The sequence below is a fragment of the Procambarus clarkii genome, chromosome 16, assembly GCF_040958095.1.
Source record: "Procambarus clarkii isolate CNS0578487 chromosome 16, FALCON_Pclarkii_2.0, whole genome shotgun sequence".
Lineage (NCBI taxonomy): Eukaryota > Metazoa > Arthropoda > Malacostraca > Decapoda > Cambaridae > Procambarus > Procambarus clarkii.
In genome coordinates, this window is record NC_091165.1 from 30,376,945 (window position 1) to 30,401,860 (window position 24,916).

General features: G+C 43.9%; 1 protein-coding gene across 3 annotated transcripts in view; it reads left to right on the forward strand.

Annotated features, from left to right (window-relative positions):
- The window catches only part of LOC138349450 (mediator of RNA polymerase II transcription subunit 31-like), a 119,763-nt gene that overhangs the window by 91,730 nt on the left and 3,117 nt on the right, over positions 1-24,916 (forward strand). The gene's annotated exons all lie outside the window — the stretch shown is intronic.

Consider the following 24,916-nt stretch of genomic DNA (forward strand, 5'->3'; position numbering starts at 1 on the left):
GTTGCTCAAGTGTGGTGTGATCCTCAAACATATACCATACAGTTATTTACAGAAATAATTTATAGTTCATAACAATTTTGCTTCTTAATGTTTGTAGTACAGTACAGTACAGTACTGTATTGTACTTGCAAATTAGAATGTAATCTTAAATGACGAGTGGTATGTGTGGTAAGATTTTAATTATAGAATACAGTATCTTTTATGGAGGGAGTTTATCTGTGATTTCCTGAACCTATCTTGCTGTGGTTGCTCCATACTAAGGTTACATCATTTGTGGAAGTTCTTTTTGGCTCACAGGGGGACCAAAGGTAAAACCTAGCCTCCTCCCCTCCCTCCGAGGCGCAGGAAGCGAGTGACGGTTCGCCACCCTTCAGGATAGCCTCTATAAAGTCAGTGACGCTTTACAGACACTTCACAGAAAACGAAGCTTTGAATCTGTCAAATAATTCTACAAATGACTCGCACAACAAAGGATTCAATCAAACTACAGTACCTTGAAACTTATTGGTACCAAATACCACCACCAAGCTTCCTGGTCTTGGTTCTTTTCCTGATATAGTGGATGACAGTTCTGCCTGTGTAATGACTGGTATGTTAACCCTTAGGCTTTGGACATCATCAATTGTTGATTCACAGGGCAGTACAGTTATCATCATAGGAAGATTTATAGGGCCGGGTGTTTAATTTTTATTTTTGTGGTTTTTCATTGTTTTTGTTTTGCTTAACCATTAAACTGTGCAACATGTCATATGACGTGTTGAGTAATGCTATAAATTGCGCATCACATCATATGACGTGTTGGAGTACTACTCATGATTTAAATGGTCCGTGGATATGTAGGGTTCACCTCACCTTCACCTCACCACAAGGACATTAGAAAAAACTTTTTCAGTGTCAGAGTAGTTAACAGATGGAATGCATTAGGCAGTGATGTGGTGGAGGCTGATTCCATACACAGGTTTCAAATGTAGATATGATAGAGCCCAGTTGGCTCAGGAATCTGTACATCAGTTGATTGACAGTTGAGAGGCGGGACCAAAGAGCCGGAGCTCAACCCTCGCAAGCACAATTAGGCGAGTACCTTCATCAGGGCTCTTGTAAACAGACACCATTAAAAAAAAACAATAGTGGGCTACATTCCTGGATGTGAGGTCCTCAGTACTAAGTGAGCCACCAAAGCTGGTGGAGGGAGTGACAGCCAGTGATGGGCTGCCACTGCCACTCAGCATACCAACTTAGTGGTTTGTTATGGTGAACACAAATGTAGATACTTATATATAACGTGTATATAGAGTGTAATAACAGCAAAAGGAGTGTGGGGGAGAAACCATTTTGGTTAAGGTGGCGGCAACATCTGCATGATTTATCATGCTGGGTAGGGGTGGCCACTATACCAGCTTAGATGAACAGTTATGGTGAACAGAACATGTAGATACTTATATATAACATCTGTATATCTATATAAATAAAAATGGAAATGTTCGTTTGTTCAAAATTGTTAATCTCTGAAAGTACTTCACCGATTGCTTTGAAATTTTCACACAACATTCCATTTGCATCTGAGCAGGTTTTTATATACATACTATATAGCTGTCATGTCTGTGACGGTAAAAAAAACATGCTTTTCTGAAAAACTGATTTTCATGTGCTTTTCATGTGAGGGAAATCTTCGAAACTTCTTTACTGATTGCTTTGAAATTTTGACACAACGTTGCATTCGAATAGGCGCTTCTTTTTATATATCTACTATATACATGCCTCACCTGTGACAGGAAAAAACATTTTTTTTTTTTAAAACAGCGCCATCTGTTGGATGTAAGGGCAATACACGCTGTAATCTCCGAAAGTTCTTCACCAATTGCTTTGAAATTTTGACACAATGTTGCATTCAAATAGGCGCGTTTTTTTATATACCTACTATATAGATGCCACACCTGTGACAGGTAAAAACATGCGTTTTTTGAAAAACAGCGCCATCTGTTGCACATAATAGCAACATGCACGCTATACTAAATATGTCACGAATTCCATTTCAACGTTTCCAATTGTATTGATAAATTATATTTTCATAGATTTTGATTTATTTTATTTTTTAGTGAATTGTTTTCTGTGACATTGTGTTGGAATTGAGCTGTGTTTACCATACCGTTCATTTCGTAAGTATAAATGCCACACCTGTGACAGGTAAAACGAATCTTTTTCTTGAAAAACAGCGCAATCTGTTGCATGTAAGACCAACACACATACTATACTAAATAGGTTACAATTCCATTTCAATGTTTCTGATTGCAATGATAAATTGAATTTTCCTAGATTTTGATTTATTTTCATTTTGATTTAATTATGCAGGTTTATTGATTTAATTATTTTGTGACATTGTGTTGGAATTGAGCTGTGTTGTTTACCATGCCGTTCATTTCGTGAGAATAGTTTATTTTTATATTTTTCATATTTTCATTTCATTTTTTAACTATTTTTCTTATATTTTAGTGATGGGAACATCAGATCACTTGATTTCCCAATTTTCTGAAGGGAACATCAGACCATTTGGGAAGGCATCGGACGAGGGAGTGGGGAAGGACGAGGGGACGGGGGAGTTTGGGATGGTGAGGACGAGTGGATAGGGGAATAGAGAATGGTGGGGAGGCCGAAGAGACGGGTGAGGGGGGAATGGTGGGGAGGCCGAGGAGACGGGCGAGGGGGGAATGGTGGGGAGGTCGAGGAGACGGGTGAGGGGGGAATGGTGGGGAGGCCGAGGAGACGGGTGAGGGGGGAATGGTGGGGAGGCCGAGGAGACGGGTGAGGGGGGAATGGTTGGGAGGCCGAGGAGACGGGTGAGGGGGGAATGGTGGGGAGGCCGAGGAGACGGGGGAGGGGGGAATGGTGGGGAGGACTGGGGGACAGAGAAGGTTGCTGTGGCTCAGCAAGGCACATGCGTTGCTGAGCCACAGCAACGTGTGGCCGGGCACTGCTAGTGTGGAATAAAATCAAGAACAGTATGGTGGGAGGAGGATGTGGTCGAGTGAGGCGTCATTGAGGGAATGGCAGTGAGATGCTGACTGGCAGATGTGGTGGCCACACCTTCCTGCTTTTTGACTTGCAATATCAACTTAGTGGTTCATTATATTGAACAAAATGTGCAGATATGAATATATATCCTGTGTATATAGTGCAATAACTGACAAAGTATTTGTTTGTTTAATGAACACAATAATTGAATCACTAATATGCACACCATAATTTTGAGTACAGTGCTGATTCACATTTTATTATATAAATATATCACACAGAGAGCACAGGGCACAGAGGGCAGCGTCACACAGACACTGCCATCACTATTGAATAATATTACAGCAAAAAAAAAAAAAAAGAAGAAAAATCAGACATTGAAATAATTAGGTAATTATCTCTTTAAGGCCACTCCTGCCTGACAGCTGGGGCTGAGCAGACCGCCTCGGATGCACGCTGAGTCAGCGCCTTTTTTTTTTTTTTTCTGGGGGGAGCCCCTACGGCTCCCTGGAGCTATCCATGGCTGATATGGATACCCTAACTACTTTGCATCAGTCGATGTGGGTGGAGTTCTAGGCCTACCGGGGACCACGAGCCAGAACCTGGCCCCCTCAGAGAGGCACGGAGAGCAATGGCCCATAGAAATGCACATGTGATTTTGGAGCATTCTACATCTGCCATCGACCGGGACAGGCACCCAGAAAGGTAAGCGCCACAAAACAAACCCCTATTCTGGTTAACAACAAAAATCGACAAACGAGTGGACAGAACTCCCCCAGGAAAAACGAACTAACAAGCATGACGTCACGCGAGCCGCACCGCATGTCTGCGCAGCTCCCCCCTCCCCGGGAGGGGGAAGGGGGAGCCCCAGACCCCCGCGCCGGCGATCCCCGCCCCAGTTCCTCGGCTGATGGGATCATGCACGGTCGTGTGGCTCCAGCTCCAGCTCCAGTCTTGTCTCAGTGCTGTGACTTGTTTGCAGTGCTGCTCTTCGGTGGTCGTGTGAGCTGGGAGTAGTATTCTCAGGTACTCGGGCTGCATGTGCTTAGGGTCACCTTCCCTGAGTGCCCTGTAAGTACCACCCTTGGGGCTTGGGGTTGCCTTCCACAAGTCACCTTGGGTCTACCTCTGTTGGCTTTTCGCTGCTTGGCGTTTGGCCGCCCCGAGGGTTTGGGGGTTTCACTCCCTTGTTTACCTTGGGGTAAGTGGTAGTTATCACACTGGTGGGGCGCAGGGTACTGCGTAGCTAATTTTCACCTATGACAGCGGCCGGCTCTGTTCCCTCTGGGTACGTTGTCCACTTGTGTGGTTTTTTCTTTTATTTTTGTTTTTGCCTGGTAGGGGGGGTCTCCTTGTTTCCCCCCCCCCTTATATTAGGTTCGTTTGTGTGGTGGCACCCCCTGCTTTGCCCTCGCGAGTGGACACGTCCCGTGGGTTCAGCTTTAGCAGTTTGCTTGGTAGTTTGGGGCGCCGGTTAGCAGTACCCTGCCTGGGATAACCCTTAGCAGACCTAGTCTAGGGGCCCTGGGAAACCCCCCGGGGGCTCTCGGGTCCGATAGTGGAGACCCTTGCGTCCCCTCTCGCTTTGTGCGAGTTGAGGGTTGCTCTGTCCCTTTGTCTCAGGGTGACTCTCCTTGTTTTTGCCTCCGTCATGCTGCCTGTTGGGTCGGTGACACATTCGACCCTTGAGTCCTGCGAGCTTTGTTGCTTGTTCGTGACTCCATTCACCCAGTTTGCTGATGAATTCCCGTGGGTGCAGGCAGCTCGCGCGTTGCAGGGTAGGATGTTGCAATGCGCTCTGGTTTGTCGCTTCCCAGGACGCCCCAATGCTGCCCCGCTTGTGTAGGGACCCAGACTTGGGTGGTTTTGGTCGCTTCGGCCTTGGTTCCTTCCATGCCCCCCTTGTTTTTCCCCCTCCTGCTTCCGGCCCCTATGCATCTGCAGGCTTCGGGGTCGGGGCGGGGATAGAGGTTCTGAGACTTGGGCAGTTTCGGGGGTTGCCCCGTCCGGGGTAGCTGCGGAGGCATTCGAGTCTGTTCCTCCGGCCGATGCTCCGGGGTTTTGATCAGTGGGCCCCCTTCTCTTTCAGCTCTCTCGGCTGCCCCGGCTTTTTCTTGTGAGGCCGGGGCTTTGGAGGTCGACTCGGCCCCGGGGCCTGGTGCAGAGGCTCCTGGGGTTGGGGAGGAGCGGCCTTGGGGGCCTTGGGCTCCATTGCGCCCCGCCTGGATTTCCGTCCTTCTGAGCGGGGCTTACTGTTACGAGGAGTGGGGTTTTCTTTCCCCCTCTGCGTACGATTTGGGCTTGGGTTCTGCTCCTCCCCGGGTTCGGTTCCGTGTCCCTGTGGTTTCTTCGGTTCCGTCTTCAGGAGGTTTTCGGCTAACCGCATCTCTTCGCCTGCGGTGCGGTTGGCCTTTGCGGCTTCCTCCTGCGTGTCCCGGAGTTTGCCTCCATACTGGTTCCTTCTGTTCTGGACAGGTTGGGCTCCTTGTAGCGGTTTGAGCTCCTTGTAGCAGTTTGGGCTCCTTTGTGGCCGTTTAGGCTCCTTTGTGGCCGTTTGGGCTCCTTTGTGGCCGTTTGGGCTCCTTTGTGGCCGTTTGGGCTCCTTTGTTGCTGTTTGGGCTCCTTTGTGGCCGTTTGGGCTCCTTTGTTGCCGTTTGGGCTCCTTTGTTGCCGTTTGGGCTCCTTTGTGGCCGTTTGGGCTCCTTTGTGGCTGTTTGGGCTCCTTTGTGGCCGTTTGGGCTCCTTGTAGCCGGTTGGGCTACTTCTCACCTTGTTGGGCTACTTCTCGCTTTATTGGGCTACTTCTCGCTTTATTGGGCTACTTCGCGCCTGGTTGGGCTACTTCTCACCTGGTTGGGCTACTTTCTTTCGCGTCCTGCGCATGCGCCGTGGGAGTTTGTTTTGGTTCCGGGCGGTGTGCACACGTGTTCTGCACCAATTCTCTCAGGGGGCTTCGCCTCTCGTTCTTTTCTTATTCCCATCCGTGCCCCGTTGCTTTGGGGGTGTTCTGGGGTGCCGCTGTGTGGAATTCATGAGGTTTTTCCCTGCGTTCTAGGGTGGGGAGCCTCCTCCGCTGCTCCTCTCCTCTCCAGCATGGGCACACTTGCCGCCTCCGGCGGATACGGACACGAACGCTTGCGTCATGGCCCTTCAGGGCCTATGTTCTGCAGGCGAGTTGGTGCGGTTTTGGCGTCTCCTCCGTCCTGACGCTGTTTTTGTTTTTGGGAGTAGGAATGGGTGTACATACGTACTTGAGAACGTGGACCGTATCACCCGAGGTGCCTACTGCAGGTATTAGCCCACACTGGGCAGCTCTTGTTCTCTCCACCTGATTCCTTCCTCGGTTCACGGGTGTCTGCAGGTGGCCTCTTGTCCCTTCAGAGGCGGTTCCTGCCTGTACTCCTCCTGCCCCTCTCCTATGCTTGTCTAACCTTGCTTGAGTTCGGGGCCCCGCCTCCACCTTGTTCCGCAGTGCAGTGGTGGTGGTGTCTGTTTGGTAGTAAGTTTTCCTGTGTCGGAGGTTTTGTGTTCGCCTCCTTGTGTTTGTAGGTTGGGTTCTGGCTCTTTGTTTCCGCCTCTCCCCTGTCGTTTGCCTGTCGGGCAGATTCTGTGCTTCTTGGGCACTCTCATCTCTGCTCTTGGGGCTGTGTATGGGGTCAGCCCATGTTGGGCTGCCTAATGTGTTCCTTTGATTGCCTGTTACACTGCACACGTTTCTTCTACCGTCCCTGTGGCTCAGTTGGGTGCTCGGTTTCCGCCTATGTCCCCTTGTGTGCCACTCGTGTACGATTTATTTATCTCTGTCGCTTCCTCGGGGAGTGTGGTGACGTTTTGCTGCGGTTTTGGTACTGCAGCTGCGTGTCGGGGTTGGTTGTGGCGTTATGTTCGGCCCTTCCGTGCTCCCTCTGGGGCTCTCTTTCCTTGCCGGTCTTGCCGTGCAGGGCCTGGTTTTTCCATGTTCCTTGGTTTCACTGTCTTGTCCTCGCCTCATTGTGCTGGCTGGGGATGAGCTTGGGGTCTTCATCTCGCCCCTCGCCTATCCTCCGATTTCGGTTCAAGTTCCAGAGCCTAGTGGGCTCCCTTCCTTCATGTTTTTCATGGCTGCCCCGGGGTTTTCTTGACGCTGGGGCTTTGAGGGGACAGCTCGGCCCCGGGGCCTGCAGGGTGGGTTCCCGGGGCTGGGGTGGGGATCATGTGAGAGGCCTCAGGCCCCGTTGGTCCCCGCCGGGGTGTTTCTAACCCTCTGGGGGGACTTTCAGTTTTATGGTGTGGGGTTTTTCCGTTCCCCCTCTCCGCATGTGCTTTGTGGGCGTCGGCCCCTGCCTGGGCTTGGTTTCTTTGTACGTTGTACCCGTTGTTTCCGTCCTGTCGGTGGGTGTTTTTCTACGATCTTCTCCCCTTTTTCCGGGATGGGCCTTCTTCCGTCATGTCCCCCTCTTCTTGGGGTTTCTGCATGACTTTTGGTCTCGGGTGCGACGGGGTTTTGGGGCCTTTGTCCTTTGTGTTTGCTTCTTTTTGTTCTCGAATGTTCGGGACTGTTTTGCTCCTTCCCGTCTTCTGGTGCGTCTGTCGTCATTCGGTTGAGCTTCCCTCCGGTCCTTTCTAGGGCTTGTGGGTCCTCTCCCCAGCAGCTTCTGGGTGTTGGCCTTTTTCTTCTTTTGTGAATATCTCTTCTCTTCACACTGTCTCGGCGCTCCTAGTTTTCCTGGGAGCGATTTTGCTCCTCCTCACGAGTCTTTTCGCTCCTGCCCTTCTGCAGGATGTTGGTGCGGGGCGGCTCCTTCTGCGAGTTCCTTCCCTGTCAGCTGCACTTGTGGAGGTGGACTTGCACACTTGTGGCATTTTCGTTTTGGTCCTGCGTTTTCTTTTCCCTCCTGGGGCTGTCATAGGATTGGCTTGCGGAGGATGTAGAGGCGCTTGGGGCCGTTCCAGGGTCTGGCACCTTGGTTTCTGCTGCTAGCTTTCGGTATCGATATTCCTTCTGCGCCGTTTCGCAGGTTGTATCGTGCGTTGTTACACCTCCGGCCTGCTTATGCACTGTCTGTGTCGTCCTGGTCTTTGGACAGGGTGCTCTCCTGTTTTTCTTCTCCTTGGTGGTTGTGGCTCCTTGGGGTCAGGTTTGCTTTGCCTCTGTTTTCTCTTTGTGTTGGCATTCGCCTCTGGGGGCCGTGTGACAGAGCTTCTTGCTCTTCTCAGGCGCAGTGGTTTTTGGCTCCTATGGTCGTGATCATGGGTTTTCTTCGTCTGCGGCCGTTCTCCCTTTTTTCTGGCGAATGCTATACCTTGGGTTGTTGTCTCGACTTCGTGTTGTGTAGTGATTCTCCGACCGCCTCCCGCGTTTGTCCCCTTGTTTTTTAGGTAGTCTTTGGTGAGGTAGCTCCGGGGAGCCGTAGGGGCTCCTCCCAGAAAACCAGCGTTGAATGTAATGAAACGCCATTTTCTGGGTGAGTCTCGGAGGCTCCCCGGCACCCTCCCACCCTCCGGTCGGCGGGTTTTTCACGGTTTTGATATCCAGCCTTGGAACTAGGGCGGGGATCGCCGGCGTGGGGGTCTGGGGCTCCCCCTTCCCCCTCCCGGGGAGGGGGGAGCTGCGCAGACATGCGGTGCGGCTCGCGTGACGTCATGCTTGTTAGTTCGTTTTTCCTGGGGGAGTTCTGTCCACTCGTTTGTCGATTTTTGTTGTTAACCAGAATAAGGGTTTGTTTTGTGGCGCTTACGTTTCTGGGTGCCTGTCCCGGTCGATGGCAGATATAGAATGCTCCAAAATCACACGTGCATTTCTATGGGCCATTGCTCCCCGTGCCTCTCTGAGGGGGCCAGGTTCTGGCTCGTGGTCCCCGGTAGGCCTAGAACTCCACCCACATCGACTGATGCAAAATAGTTAGGGTATCCATATCAGCCATGGATAGCTCCGAGGAGCCTCCGGGACTCGCCCAGAAAATGGTGTTTCATTACATTCAACGCTGTTTTTTTTTTTTTTTTTTTTTTGCCAGACTTCCCCGCCCTATAGTGGGCAAAATATGCCATTTACGATTTTATTATTATTTTTTACGTGATCAGGAACATAAATTAACAGGTTAAGATTTTTTTTTGTTATACCCCTGTGGGTGACAATGGCCAAATAGCCCTTAGCAACACAAGGGTTAATCTACTTATTATATACTACAACTTTGTCTAAATTTTTTTTAATAAAAAAATCTGACTACAAATATTCACCGATTTCTTTTGATTCGAGAATATGACAATGGTCATATTGCCTATTGGGAATACTTGGATCATAATGGGCCTCGTAGCCTGGTGGATAGGGCCTCGTAGCCTGGTGGATAGCGCGCAGGACTCGTAATTCTGTGGCGCGGGTTCGATTCCCGCACGAGGCAGAAACAAATGGGCAAAGTTTCTTTCACCCTGAATGCCCCTGTTACCTAGCAGTAAATAGGTACCTGGGAGCTAGTCAGCTGTCACGGGCTGCTTCCTGGGGGTGGAGGCCTGATCGAGGACCGGGCCGCGGGGACACTAAAAGCCCCGAAATCATCTAGAGATAACCTCAAGATAATGGGGGGAAAAAAAGTGAATTCCACAGATTTAAGTATGAATTAATACTTTTCCTCATCTGAGGAAAGTTGTCAGCAAATATTAAGACTTGTATACATAATATATAGACATAAAACTTACATATACATAATGCTGAAAACATGAAAACATACATTGGCTTTATTGGCACTGTTGTATCACATATTGGCACCTGTGTTATGATGCCATCATTTGTATGGTATGCAGTAATATTTCGGTGCTGGGGTTTACAAAACAAATATTAGGAACTTTATTGATGGCAGTGCCAGCCACTGCCTTCTCTCTCACAGCTGTTAAGGGCACTAACCCATGTGCCAGGGAAGTGGCTGGCAGTGGCCTAACAGCACCACCACATGTGAGAAGTTGTGTAGTGGGAGGTGGTGTTGTGTGGCATCAGCTGGAGGAGTCACTCACTCCTCACTTGTACTTGTATTGTGTGCATTCTCCTGCCATTTTGCTTTATTTTCTGTTCTTTTGTTTAGTACGACATCGTGAAAATGGCAGCAATATAATGTAGCAATAAAACACCATTGGAAGAGCGGGAACAGAGCGAGAGGCAATGAAATGACACAATGCTACACCACAGCTCCTCCCTGTATGAACACCGCCTGTTGACTGATGGTCCCCTCAAATGCACACCTTCTTGCCTCAGATGACGTAGTTGCCAATGACCAAAAACAGCATTTTATATAAAGAGTTTTCCAATTTGTCAGAAAAATCCAATTTCATAGAACACAATCAGGTACGGCCACGATAACGAGACGACAGTGGTGAACAGTTTTGCAAGGAGATGGGGAGTTTAAAACTTTTTTTATTTAACAGACAAGATTTTCACAAAAATTATCCCAAAAGCTACAAGAATTGTACAGAATTTTTCTATATTGTTATTTTTGGTCAAAATATATAGAATTTTAAAGACCCCAACCCCTTAACCCTTAAACTGCTAACTGTTAAATAGCCAACATCCCCAGGGCACTCAAGGAAAAAAAATTCTGAAAAAGATTGTTTCTTATGACATTGTTAATTAGCCTTCAGGAAGCACAAAAATCCAAATAAAAAGTCTCTAGCTGTTGTGGTTCAGCTGTAGTGTGGTGGCCTGGAGAAGTGGCATAGTTTTAGCTGAGGTGTTGCATAGGAATAACTTTGTTGATTGTCTTTCATTGTTTCTCAATTTATTTATTTATTTTAGTTTTTTCATGCCAGCAGGTTGTATTTGTGTGTCAAAGTACTGTTATATAAAACTTTGAAAATATAAGTATGTATGGATATACAAGTATAGATAGACACTCAAATACTTTATTTATTTATTTATATATATATATATATATATATATATATATATATATATATATATATATATATATATATATATATATATATGTCGTACCTAGTAGCCAGAACTCACTTCTCAGCCTACTATTCATGGCCCGATTTGCCTAATAAGCCAAGTTTTCCTGAATTAATGTTTTTTCGACTACCTAACCTACCTAACTTTTTCGACTACCTAACCTATAAAGATAGGTTAGGTTAGGTAGGGTTGGTTAGATTTGGTCATATATCTACGTTAATTTTAACTCTAAAAAAAAAATTACCTCATACATAATGAAATGGGTAGATTTATCATTTCATAAGAAAGAAATTAGAGAAAATATATTATTTCAGGAAAACTTGGATTATTAGGCAAATCGGGCCTTGCATAGTAAGCTGAGAAGTGCGTTCTGGCTACTAGGTACGATATATATATATATATATATATATATATATATATATATATATATATATATATATATATATATATATATATATATATATATATATATATATAAATATATATATATATAAATATATATATATATATAAATATATATATATATAAATATATATATATATATAAATATATATATATATATATATATATTATATATATATATATATAATATATAATATATATATATATAATATATAATATATAATATATAATATATATATATATATATATATATATATATATATATATATATATATATATATATAGAATTTATTTATTTATTTTTTAAGCCTAAATCTTAAAGTTGCATATAGCACACATTTTGCCTCAAATTATACATGGTAATCACTCATTTGCTGTTGCTAAAAGTTTAGTGTCTCCTCTATGGCTGCCCTAAACATTCAGACACTTGATGATGTTGCCAAGCAATGGTCATCATTTTCTTACAAAGGCCCTGGAAGGAAAGTGAGGGACTCAGGATTTTTTTTCAAGATGGGGGATGGTTACTGGTGGTCTGAGGAAGCAGATGTGAGCTCTATGTATGTGCAGGACTATTTTAACTACAGTATTTTAAATATGCAAATCATATATGTGTGATTTGCGCCGTTTTGTGACGGTTACTCCCATGGTATATGTATGTGTTGCGCTGTTTAAGGGTTAAACAATTATTGTCTGGGGTTTTCATGTATGATGCAGATATGGATAGGTCTATGTGGATGTATGGCGTTTACCTTGTCCCATGAAAACCTGCCTGGGATGATTCATGTTATGAATGTGGTTTTCGTGATGAATGTGGAATGGGGTAATCGTCATATGATTTTAAACAATTATCTGGACTTTACTTGTATGATGCAAATACTGATATAAAGCTCTCTGTGAATGTAAAAAAAAAGTGATAAAACAATCACTAACATCCGAGGATATAATAGGAAGTGTCAACAAAGTGCAAATGGTGCAAAAGCAAAGTAAATACACCAAGCATTTACAAGTGCCAGATCCAGCCTGGTAGAGCACTTCCACCCAGTGAAATTATAAATATTTACTCACTTTCATATTTTTCTTACATTTTGCATTTAAATTAATAATTCTATAATGAAAATTATTTTCTGTAGTGAGCCCCAGAGGTTCCCTGAAGTTGGTTTACTGATTGAGTGCCACACAACTTGGAAGTCATCAGATGGTGGCCCAGGTGAGCCGAGCCGCCACCAGCCAAGCTCTTGACTGGTGTTCATGCCCGACGGTGATCAGTTTATTCTGGCCACAGTTTCCCATTTTGTGGTGTTTTGCCATGTGAGGCTGTTCCTACATGAAAGTATGTTCTGGCCAGAAGTTTAGAGTACTGGAGCTGCATGCGCTTAAGCTCACCTTCCCCTAGGTACTCCGTAAGTACTGCCCTTGCGCGATCAGGGTTTCCTTTCCTGGGGCATTTGGGAATCGCTCTGTTAGAGGGCTTCCTCGCTTGTGGCAGTCTTAGGTGTGTTGGGGGCTTTAGACTTTGAATCTTGCCCTGGGTTGGGGAGTGTAGTTGGCTGGTGGGGCACACTGCAGTTGGTGCTCCCAGCTCTTCAGTTAGTAACGACACGCCAATGTTCTCCCTAACAGCTTGTTTACTGTTTGAGGTACAGTATCTCTCTCTTTGTGGAGAGCCCCTTCGGCTTCCATGCCTCCTCAAAAGAGGCACGAGGAGCAATGGGCTAAAGACACTGTAATTGGAAGCAGTCTTTGTCTGCCATCTACCAGGTCAGGCAACCAGAAAGGTAGGAATTCCAAAACAAACTACCCTGGTCAATAATTGCAAACCGAAAGCCGAACTAGCAAGCACAACTCCCCAATCAAAAACAGGGACAATAGCATGTCACCGCCACAACCGCCGGGCATCCAGCCATGCAACCCCACTCCCTCTTTGGGAGGGAGACGGGGGGGGGGGGGGTCCCAGACCTCCGTGCCGGCTATTCTCCTTTGTTCAAGAGGCTGTTGTGTCAGTGGCAGTCGATCGAATCTGGCTCCATCCTTTGAGCAGTGCTGCATAGCAGTGTTGTTGTTCAGTGTTGGTGGTGTGCGAGCCAGGAATAACACACAAGAGTAGTCGGGCTGCATCTTCATGCACCTAGGGCCATCTTCCCTAGGAGCCCTGTAAGTACTGCCCCTGCGGCCTAGGGTTATCTCCCCTGAGCCATTTGGGAACTACCTCTGTGTGGTTCTGTTGCTGCTCCCTGATTGCCCGCCCTTGGGGGTTTAGCTGGGTTGGTTCTTACTCCTGTTTGCCCTTGGGTAAGAGGTAGTTTCGTCACTGGCTGGGGCGCGAGGTACTGTGCAGCTGTCTGATATATGCATAGCAACTGGTTCTGTTCACCTGGAGACATTGTGCTTTTGCGGAGTTTTTCTTTTGTTTTTCTTTTGTTTTGCCTGGCGGGGGTCTGCCAGGTGTGGTGGTTAACACCTTGATCCATGGGCTGGATCAAGGATATTGTGTTTGGTGGAAGTGTCATGTGTTTTATTCTGCTATTTCATGATAGCAGAATAAAATGATAGCAGCAGGAGCATTATCTAGCAGCAACAATGCCTTAACCTCACTGGCCTTTATTCCACATTTATTGATCTCAAATTCTCTAACCTTACAAAAGTGGTTTTCAAACCAGTCTGTAAGTATTGATTGATTAAACCATGACTTTTTTGAACTGTAATATATTACGGGTAATGCCTGCATTATGTTTTTTAACCACTGAACTGAGCAACGCGCCTGCAGGTGCTCGACGGGAGGTGCGCAACGCACCTCCGGGATCTTATATTTTTAGCGTATGGTTCAAAACTCCCATGGCTACATGGGGTTCACATTAGCTTCCTCAGGGCTCTTGTAAACAAATTGAACACTAAATGGGTAGAACACCTGGAGAGAAATGATATAATATCAGACAAATAGTATGGTTTTCGATCTGGAAGATCCTGTGTATCGAATTTACTCAGTTTCTATGATCGAGCAACAGAGATATTACAGGAAAGAGATGGTTGGGTTGACTGCATCTATCTGGACCTAAAAAAGGCTTTCGACAGAGTTCCACATAAGAGGTTGTTCTGGAAACTGGAAAATATTGGAGGGGTGACAGGTAAGCTTCTAACATGGATGAAAAATTTTCTGACTGATAGAAAAATGAGGGCAGTGATCAGAGGCAATGTATCGGACTGGAGAAATGTCACAAGTGGAGTACCACAGGGTTCAGTTCTTGCACCAGTGATGTTTATTGTCTACATAAATGATCTACCAGTTGGTATACAGAATTATATGAACATGTTTGCTGATGATGCTAAGATAATAGGAAGGATAAGAAACTTAGATGATTGTCATGCCCTTCAAGATGACCTGGACAAAATAAGTATATGGAGCACCACTTAGCAAATGGAATTTAATGTTAATAAATGCCAGGTTATGGAATGTGGAATAGGAGAACATAGACCCCACACAACCTATATATTATGTGAGAAATCTTTAAAGAATTCTGATAAAGAAAGAGATCTAGGGGTGGTTCTAGATAAAAAACTATCACCTGAGGACCACATAAAGAATATTGTGCGAGGAGCCTATGCCACGCTTTCTAACTTCAGAATTGCATTTAAATACATGGATGGCGATATACTAAAGAAATTGTTCACGACTTTTGTTAGGCCAAAGCTAGAATATGCAGCGGTTGTGTGGTGCCCATATCTTAAGAAGCACATCAACAAACTGGAAAAGGTGCAAAGACATGCTACTAAGTGGCTCCCAGAACTGAAGGGCAAGAGCTACGAGGAGAGGTTAGAGGCATTAAATATGCCAAAACTAGAAGACAGAAGAAAAAGAGGTGATATGATCACTATATACAAAATAGTAACAGGAATTGGTAAAATCGATTAGGGAAGATTTCCTGAGACCTGGAACTTTAAGAACAAGAGGTCATAAATTTAAACTAGCTAAACACAGATGCCGAAGAAATATAAGAAAATTCACTTTCGCAAACAGAGTGGTAAACAGTTGGAACAAGTTAGGTGAGAAGGTGGTGGAGGCCAAGACCGTCAGTAGTTTCAAAGTGATATATCACAAAGAGTGCTGGGAAGACGGGACACCACGAGCATAGCTCTCATCCTGTAACTACACTTAGGTAATTACACACACAATATGAGAAAAGACAAGAACCGCCCCTTAAGGTTGACGTTTAATGGAGTGAAAAACATGATGGAAATGCTTAGAAATGCCAGGAAATTGCAGAGTGATGAGGTTGGCAAACTTTGGTCAATAAGAGAAGATCTCTCAAAGGAAGACAGAGAAAAGCTGAAAATGAACCTAATTGAAGCAAAACGTCTAAATGGGGATAGAAATGAAGACAAATTTTTTTCTACAAAGTGTCAGGGACTGGAAAGCTTGTGAAATGGTACATAAAAACAAAGCAACAAGATCAGTAGTGGAAGGGGGAGTAAAGAGCAAAGGGAAAGGAACATGTTCCTGAAAATTGTATATACCAACATAGATGGAGTGAGGTCAAAAACTTTGGAATTGCAAGATATAATTCAGCTTAGGGTCCTAGATATTGTCGCATTATCAGAGACGAAACTTGAAGGAAATGTGTTAAATGAAGTCATATTCCCAAGGGGCTATTCAATTTGGAGACATGACAGGACAACTAGGAAGGGAGGAAGAGTGGCTGTGCTGGTGAAAAAACACCTAAAGGTTAGAGTTAATATTTGAAAACCCTCGAGATATTGACATAATGGCATTGCAGGTCTGGAATCAGGATGATAAACTGATAATTTTAAATGCCTATAGCCCCCCAGCAAGCAACGCATGGACAAAGGAAGAACTCGATGACAAACGAGAGGGCCTCATAATGGTCATGAGAGATATTATTGTACAAGCAGATAAAGATAAATCACGACTGTTGATACTGAGGGACTTCAACTTTAAAGCAATAGATTGGGAGGCCTATGAAGCAAGAACGAAGGACTTTTGGACATGCAGATTTGTGAAACTCATTCTGGAGACATTCTTGTATCAATACATAAAGCAGGCCACAAGAATGAGGGAAGGAGATGTACCGTCAGTACTGGATCTGGTATTCACCAGGAAAGAAGAAGAGATATTTGACATTCAGTACCTTCCTCCCTTGGGAAAGAGTAACCACGTCCTGTTAGACATTAAATATGCTTTAAGATATCATCTAGAAGAAAATGGGGACATTGAAACAAATGATAAACTCGATTTAAGGAGAGGTCACTATGGGGAACTTCAAAAAAATTTTAATGAGTGTAATTGGAGAGACTTGTTGCTAGGCAGGGAAGTAAATGAAATGTATGCTAAATTTTGCAAAATATACGATGAAGGCACACAAACATTCATACCAAAGCAGAGATGCAGGGCCACAAAATAGGATTGCTTCAACAGAAATTGCGAGAGGGCCAGAGACCATAAGACACAAAAATGAAATCAGTATAGGAAGAGGCCAAACCCCCAAACATACCAGCGATACAAAGAAATGATACAGATACAGAGAAATACAGAGAAATGATATAATATCAGACAAATAGTATGGTTTTCGATCTGGAAGATCCTGTGTATCGAATTTACTCAGTTTCTATGATCGAGCAACAGAGATATTACAGGAAAGAGATGGTTGGGTTGACTGCATCTATCTGGACCTAAAAAAGGCTTTCGACAGAGTTCCACATAAGAGGTTGTTCTGGAAACTGGAAAATATTGGAGGGGTGACAGGTAAGCTTCTAACATGGATGAAAAATTTTCTGACTGATAGAAAAATGAGGGCAGTAATCAGAGGCAATGTATCAAACTGGAGCATTGTCACAAGTGGAGTACCACAGGGTTCAGTTCTTGCACCAGTGATGTTTATTGTCTACATAAATGATCTTCCAGTTGGTATACCGAATTATATGAACATGTTTGCTAATGATGCTAAGGTAATAGGAAGGATAAGTAACTTAGATGATTGTCATGCCTTCTGGACAAAATAAGTACAGTATATGGAATTTAATGTTAATAAATGCCATGTTATGGAATGTGGAATAGGAGAACATAGACCTCACACAACCTATATATTATGTGAGAAATCTTTAAAGAATTCTGATAAAGAAAGAGATCTTGGAGTGGTTCCAGATAGAAAACTATCACCTGAGGACCACATAAAGAATGTTGTGCGAGGAGCCTATGACTCGCTTTCTAAGTTCAGAATTGCTTTTAAATACATGGATGGCGATATACTAAAGAAATTGTTCACGACTTTTGTTAGGCCAAAGCTAGAATATGCAGCGGTTGTGTAGTGCCCATATCTTAAGAAGCTCATCAACAAACTGGAAAAGGTGCTAAGACATGCTATTATGTGGCTCCCTGAACTGAAGGGCAAGGTCACTACGTACAAAATAGTAACAGGAATTGATAAAATCGATAGGGAAGATTTCCTGAGACCTGGAACTTCAAGAACAAGAGGTCATAGATTTAAACTAACTAAACAAAGATACCGAAGAAATATAAGAAAATTCACTTTAGCAAACAGAGTGGTAGACGGTTGGAACAAGTTAAGTGAGAAGGTGGTGGAGGCCAAGACCGTCAGTAGCTTCAGTGTGTTATATGACAAAGTGCTGGGAAGACGGGACACCACGAGCGTAGCTCTCATCCTGCAATTACACTTAGGTAATTACACTGTTGTGCTCACATATTTTAATAGCATTTTTTTTGTCACTTACTCTACTTTTGCTGATGTTAAACTCTGCTGCTGCTTGTGCAAGAGAATATCCTTTATCTAGTTTTTTTAATTAACGCTAGCTTTTGTGCAACTGTCAGGTGCTTCCTTTGGGTAACTTTAGGCATTTTGTAAATTGAAGATCACAACTAACAGTAATGTCCTTGAAAATTGAAGATAGCCGCCCGAATTCACGGTAAACAATGCGGCCACATGGCCCGGCACAGTACATTCTGTGTCCGTTGGAAAAAATACCTAGTGCCTATACTATAAAAGGTATTTAATAAGAAAACAAAGAATTTTGCTTAACACTTTTGCTCGGCGACTACTCGGCATCAAGTTGTCCGTTTAATAGAGGGAAGTCCGGTAACGACTCGGCATTAAGTCGTCCGTTAAAAACTGTGCCCAGCATTCGCACTTGGCTGTGGGAGGGGCGCGCCGCAGTTTTGGACCTTTTATGCCTTATATATAAAGTTGAAAAGAGTATACACATTTTATTGTGCTCGATTAGCACTCTTGGGGTAATGCGATGTCACTTTCTTTGTTTGCTGTGGGTGGTTTGCTGGGCTTTTGGAGTTTATATGCATTTAATCCTGTAGAGAATTCAATTGTGAACATATTGATACCAAAGTGAAAGACCTATGATGAGAACTGAGGTGACCAAAATGAAAAGAGTGTACACATTTCATTGTTCTTGCGTGCTCCCGGGTAACACACTCTCACTTTCTCTGTTTGCTGTGGGTGGTAAGCCGGGTTTTTGGAGTTTATATGCATTTAGTCTTGTAGAGAATTCTATTGCGAACACATTGATATCAAATTGAAAACCCTAGGACCAAAATTGAGATTACAAAATTAAAGAGTATAAACTGTTCAGTATTACAGCGCTCTCTAATGGAAGGCCAGGTGCCCCTAGGGGTGGCGGGGCACTCTCTTCCAGGTAACCTCGGCCTGCTTTCATTACGGCGGCGGGTGGGGCGTGCTGCAGTTTTTGACATTATATGCATATACTCCTGTTGGGAATTTTATTGTGAACACATTTGATACCAAAATGAGAGACCTAGGACGAGAATTGAGGTGACCAAAGTGAAAAGATAGTACACATTTTATCGCTCTTGCACGCTCCCGGGTAACACGCTCTCACTTTCTCTGTTTGTTGCGGATGGTACACCGGGTGTTTGGACTTTATATGCCTTTAGTCCTGTAGAGAATTCTATTATGAACACAATGATACCAAATTGAAAAACCTTGATGAGAATTGAGGTAACAAAGTTGAAAAGAGTATACACTTTTCAGAATTACCGCACAGTCCCGCTGAATGCCCAAACCCACCTGGAATAGTGCAGCGCTCGCGTGCCCATAGCATCAAAGTGCTAATAACAATAATTTCAAAATATCTTATTAGTAATAATTTAGAATTTGCTTCATTAAACTGTATCATTTTAAAGGAAAGTTAAGATTTAATTTACGACTCTGGACGATCGAGGTCGGTGACCTGCTTGCCGTGTGAGGGCCCGCTGATGCAATACCGACACAATACTGACCTTCAGTTATATCGACTGCCAGACCTGTATATGAGGCTCCAGATACCAGTCTCTCAAACCAGTCAATAGAACCGGCAGATCGGTTAATAAGAGCCCGTTAAATCGAGTAGATAGTATTATAATGTATGTAGTGTCCCCCCCCCCCTCTTTTTTTTTCTCTGTCCTGGGGGCAGGGGATTTCCTGGAGCCGACGAGTAGAATGTAATCCTCGATGGGACAAATTGGCCTTGCCCCATAGAATTTGTTAAAGTGAGGATAAACTGTACTCTAAAGCTCTAGTTATAAATACTTTAATCTGGTACACTTGAAGACTGTTCTTACTTGGCTGTAGTCCACAGTTGTCTGTTTTACACTTTAAATTATACAATGTGAATGAACAACATTTAACAAACCACATGACCCAGAATACCAAACATGTTGATCATGGTCTACACAAAATACGGAGAATTACGCACAATTACCAGCCACCATTGGGACATGTAAATAAAGAATTCTATACCTAGCTAGTTTAAATGATAGCACCACAAATACAATAAGTTTGTCACGGCCCTAGTTAACATATGGAATGAGCACTAAACTTGAGCTAGCATGGGATGAACATCCCAATGGTTCCACAAGCTGCAGAGTAGAGGCCAAATGTTGGTGTGTGTTTTACACTCGTCCACTACAGCTTCCCAATGTTTTTGCATTCACATCTTATTCCTTTTCATTTCTCATTTTGTTTAAACTGGTTTTCCACATTTAACACACATTTTCAACATGCTTTCCAGTCACAGAATGTACTTGTTAGACTCTCAATGTTAAGTACTTGTTTATATATCTTTTTAGTGAGGGTTCTCCCACTGTAGTTATGCCATTGCACATGTGCAGAAAAGCTGCAGAACTGGTAGGAGTTTCGAAACGTAACTCTTGCCAATCCAACCGTTATTTCACGTACAGTATTCATCAAAAAACATTCTCCATAAAAGTACCTTCCTTATGCTAGTGCACTAATGGAAAAATACAATATCCTTATCGTTCTAACACCGAGAATCTATTCTTTATAACGTTGACCAAACCTCACACTAGAAGATAGAGCCGACGTTTCAGTCCGTTCTGGAGCATTATCAAGTTGATCGTGTCCTCGTCTCTCTTCCTCCTCGCTCTACGCATCAGTGACCCTCCATTTCTTGATTCTGAAATTTCCTTTATTAACAAATCTCTCTCGTCTTGGTTACCACTTACATTTTATCAACTGTGCTTGCCTATTCTCAAGCTAAACAAAATTTCTTTCATCCTAAACCTGCTTCCAACACTATTAGCACTGTGCTCAACCTTCCCTTCATATCTGAACTCGAAACTCTTAGAATATCCTTCGTCCTCTTGGCATAAAGCGTGCCTTTCTACAAAATAATACTCTTCGAATTAATATGGTTTACACTTCTCCTGCTTCTAATGCTGCTGATGTCTACTCCGTTTCCTGTTCGTCTTGTCCTCTCCAATACTTTGGGGAAACTGGCCGTACACTAAATGACAGACTTAGGGAACACAAAAGAAGTGTTAAGTCTGTAGACACAAACAATGCTCTCTTCTGTCATGTTAGGGATTCTAATCATCCTATTGATTGGTCTTCTAAAATCTTTCCTGCCTCTACTCTTCACAGACACCGTCTTGTCGAAACAGCTCTAATACACAACCTACCCATCATGAATCTTAGTCCTGGCTTTGTTTCTGTCAACTCTTCCCTTTCACAGTACACACTCAAATGTTCTAAACTTTCTAACAAACATGACCTAACATAAGCCTACCCATCCTTTTTTCTCTTTTTCTTACGTTCCCACTCTTACTCCTATTATTACACCTATCCCTTTCGTACCTTTTGCCTTGTTCTTACCGTCCTCTGAGATTTCCTTCTCCTCCACCTCTCTTGCCTTACTTATGCCCGTGCCTCCCTCGTCTCACCACAGTCGATTTGATAAAGGTCCAGGACGGACCGAAACGTCGTCGTCTCTTCATCTTCTGGTGTGTGGTTTGGTCAACATTTCCTCAGCCACATTATTGTGCCTTTATCTATATATATTTTATAAGATTATTTCCACTCTTCAAGGTGGGGCAAGGAACTTTTCATCAAGGAGGCCAATGAAGAATTTAGACTGGTCAAAGTACTGTAGATATACACAATATTTGAAAGATTTGAAAGCCAAAAACCTTCAACCAACAAAGCTTCAGCAGGTGACAGTCAAAACCAAGCTTGCCAAGCACCTGTACAAGAATTTTACAGTTCCTTCCTTCAAATTCCTTCAGTTATAAGATGTATAGAACTTCATTTTTGTATTTTATTGTAAAGTACAGTATACCAATCTCAGAGTGATAGACGGCTATCAAGTCCACCAAGGGAAGTTGAAATTTCTGTAATTGAGTTCTATTTTGGGAGGGGGTCCTTGTGGCTCCCTGAAGCTATCTTGCTGAGATGGCTCCCAACTACTAGGTCTCATCAGCTGTGGAGTTGTCGGGCCTACCAGGAACCAGCACCAGAACGTGGCTCCCTCAGAGGTGCAGGTAGCAGGTGACACTTTGCCCCACTGGAAAAGCATCCAGAAAGTCTTTGAACCAATGCAGACCACCACGGCTGGATTCGAGACTAAAACCTCAAAACTGGCAAACAAACTCGAGCGACAATATTGTAGAAACAATTTATTAACTTGGAATTAGCATGAACTGGTTAGTACTAACCCCCCCCCCCCACCCCTGCTAGTTGGGAAGCTGGAGCTCCCGGTCTGCTCCAGCCCCCTTACACCAGTTATGTCACTGATGTGGAGATCCACTGTAGGGCTCCTGGGTTGTCAGGAAGCCATGCAGGTCCTGCCGCTTCAAAGCAAAGTTCCAGCCATCTTTGGACTTTGTCCTACAGAGGCCATTTGGTTGGTGTTGTTTCTTGTTTAAGTAGTGCTTCACAATATATATTTTTTTGTTGGACTTGTGTTGTGTGGACCTGGTTTGTAGGATGCTTAGCTGCGTGTGCTCCCTGGCACTGCCCCTGCAATGAGTTCTCTCTTCTCTGGTGTGTTCCAAAGTTCACTCGCCCTTTTAGAGGGAAGACCACTGGGAAGTGACTTTGTCTGGAGTAAGTTAGGTGTCATGCTGTCCCTGTGTTTAGGCCTCGGGTTGCAAACCAGCATTTTGGCTGGTTTATGTGGACTGGTGGTTCATGTGCTTGTTCACCCAGAACACCAAGGTCTGCCCTCACAGCCACGTTAACCAAGCTGTGTCGACCTACTTATTATATATGGCGAGTGTTACCGGTGCCTGGGTGTCCTGCTTGGCTAGTTCTTCAGGCCTTGGAAATCCCCTTTGGTTTCGGTATGACCATATGAATATCTCTTCTGAACCTGCTTTCATCTTGTGCAGGTTTGAGGGCTGTTTGTCAGCTGTGCCACTGGGCAGCACCAATTAATCTTTCTGCCTCACCCATACTGCCTGTTTGTTGGTAACACCTATGCTGCTTAGGTTCAGTATCAATACTTCCTAGGTGCTGCTTCGGAAACTGTCTTGTGTATTGTCACCAGCCTGCTAATGCACTGCCTGAAACTGCTTGGTCGTTGGATCACATAGTCACATTTCTTTCTTTTCCATAGTTTATGGTGTCTCCTTCAGTCCAGGATTCCTTTTATAAGGCAATTTTCTTCGTCTCCGGTTGTAGGGTTGATGAGCTTCATGCTCTTCTCGGGAAATGTGTTTTTCCATTTGGCCCTGGTGGGCACCTTGTTGCCTGCAGCCATCTCCTCCTCTGGCAAAGAATGTGTGGTGGCTTCCAGAGAGGTTCTGTGGATGTTGCTTGGTTAGGCTAAGGGGGTGGATCATGTGGTGTACCCAGTGGCATCTCTCCACCACTATCTCCATGCCACAGATTCTGGCTCGGTGGATGCTTTGTGGGCTGATTGTTTCCTTGGTTTTCTGTTGTAAGATTAATATTTCCCAGGTTTTCTAGTGTCATGCAGGAATATCCCTGCCAATAAATAATAAAAATTTAGTGTTATGAAGTCCAGCCTGTCTGCCTGCCTGGTCTACTACTGTGCTCATGATATTCAGAAATACTGTACACTGCTCTCACTGCAGTTTTTGTCAACATGTCCTAGGCTGATATTCCAGCACAGAGGTTTTGGCGGTCTAATAGCTAATGTTTATGGGCCTCGTCCTGCTGGTATTGCCTTGGGTCATGTGTCTCGGCCTAGTGTCTCATCTTCATTCTAACTGCCTGCAGTTTCCTCCTCCTCCTCCTCCCTAATGAGTCCCTCTCTTTCTTCTGTTTCTTCAAGGAACCACTGGGGCTCACTCAGAAAGAGCCATTTCATTACATTCATTGCTGTCTTTTAGAGGTTTCTAACTTTACAAAAAAATATATGTTTATAATGTGTAAATTTAAATTAACAGTGTGGGAAAAAAATTATTCATCACAGTGTGTTTTGATATGTACAAAATTCAGGAAAATCAGATATTCAGCTTGGAGTTTGCCCCACACAAACTGAATTAGTGAACTTAGACAGTAATTTGGGGATCTTTTGTAGAGATGCAACAAATTTGCTGTTTCTCCGTTATTTGTTTAAACTGATCATTGGGTTTAAGTTCCCCCCCCCCCCACTTCCTTCATAGTTGTACTGTATTACTATTTAGGGCTCTCCTGCCTAGGTGTTTTTTTTTTATGGCTTCATGCTTTTCATTTTCCAAACCTTTGTACTTCTCATGTTATGTGTTGGGCAATATTATGTAAGACATTTATGGTTCAGTACTTGTACAGTACATTTACATGAAGTCTTTAAGGATTTGTATTGCAAGAGGAACAAATATTGTAACTGATGTAAAGTGTAATTCTTGGACTTCATACTTGGCTCACTCTTCTCTTTTTCCTGGTGGGGGGGGGGGGAATGGATATAAATTTGTAAGATAGCATGAGGGAAAGTAGTATACAAAAAACTGCAGGCAGTCGTATTGGACCGATATGTTCACAAAGATGTAGTAACGCATTTTTTTCACTACTGCCCACAAATCTAAGAGGGTTTGTAAACTTTTACACTATTCAGTATTCACTAAATAATTACAAATAATATATTGACTAATACAGTAGTAGAAATCAAAATATTATATCTGGCCTATTTATAAAATGGTAACAACACTGGTCATTACATATTGCTGTGTTAACCTCCGTGGGGTAAAACATTGTGATGCTTGCATTCCAAGTGTTATAAATATGCATGTGTATATAATTACACACTTAGGTTATTACATGTAAATGTAAATGATATATTATGCACATATTGTACTGTAATACGATT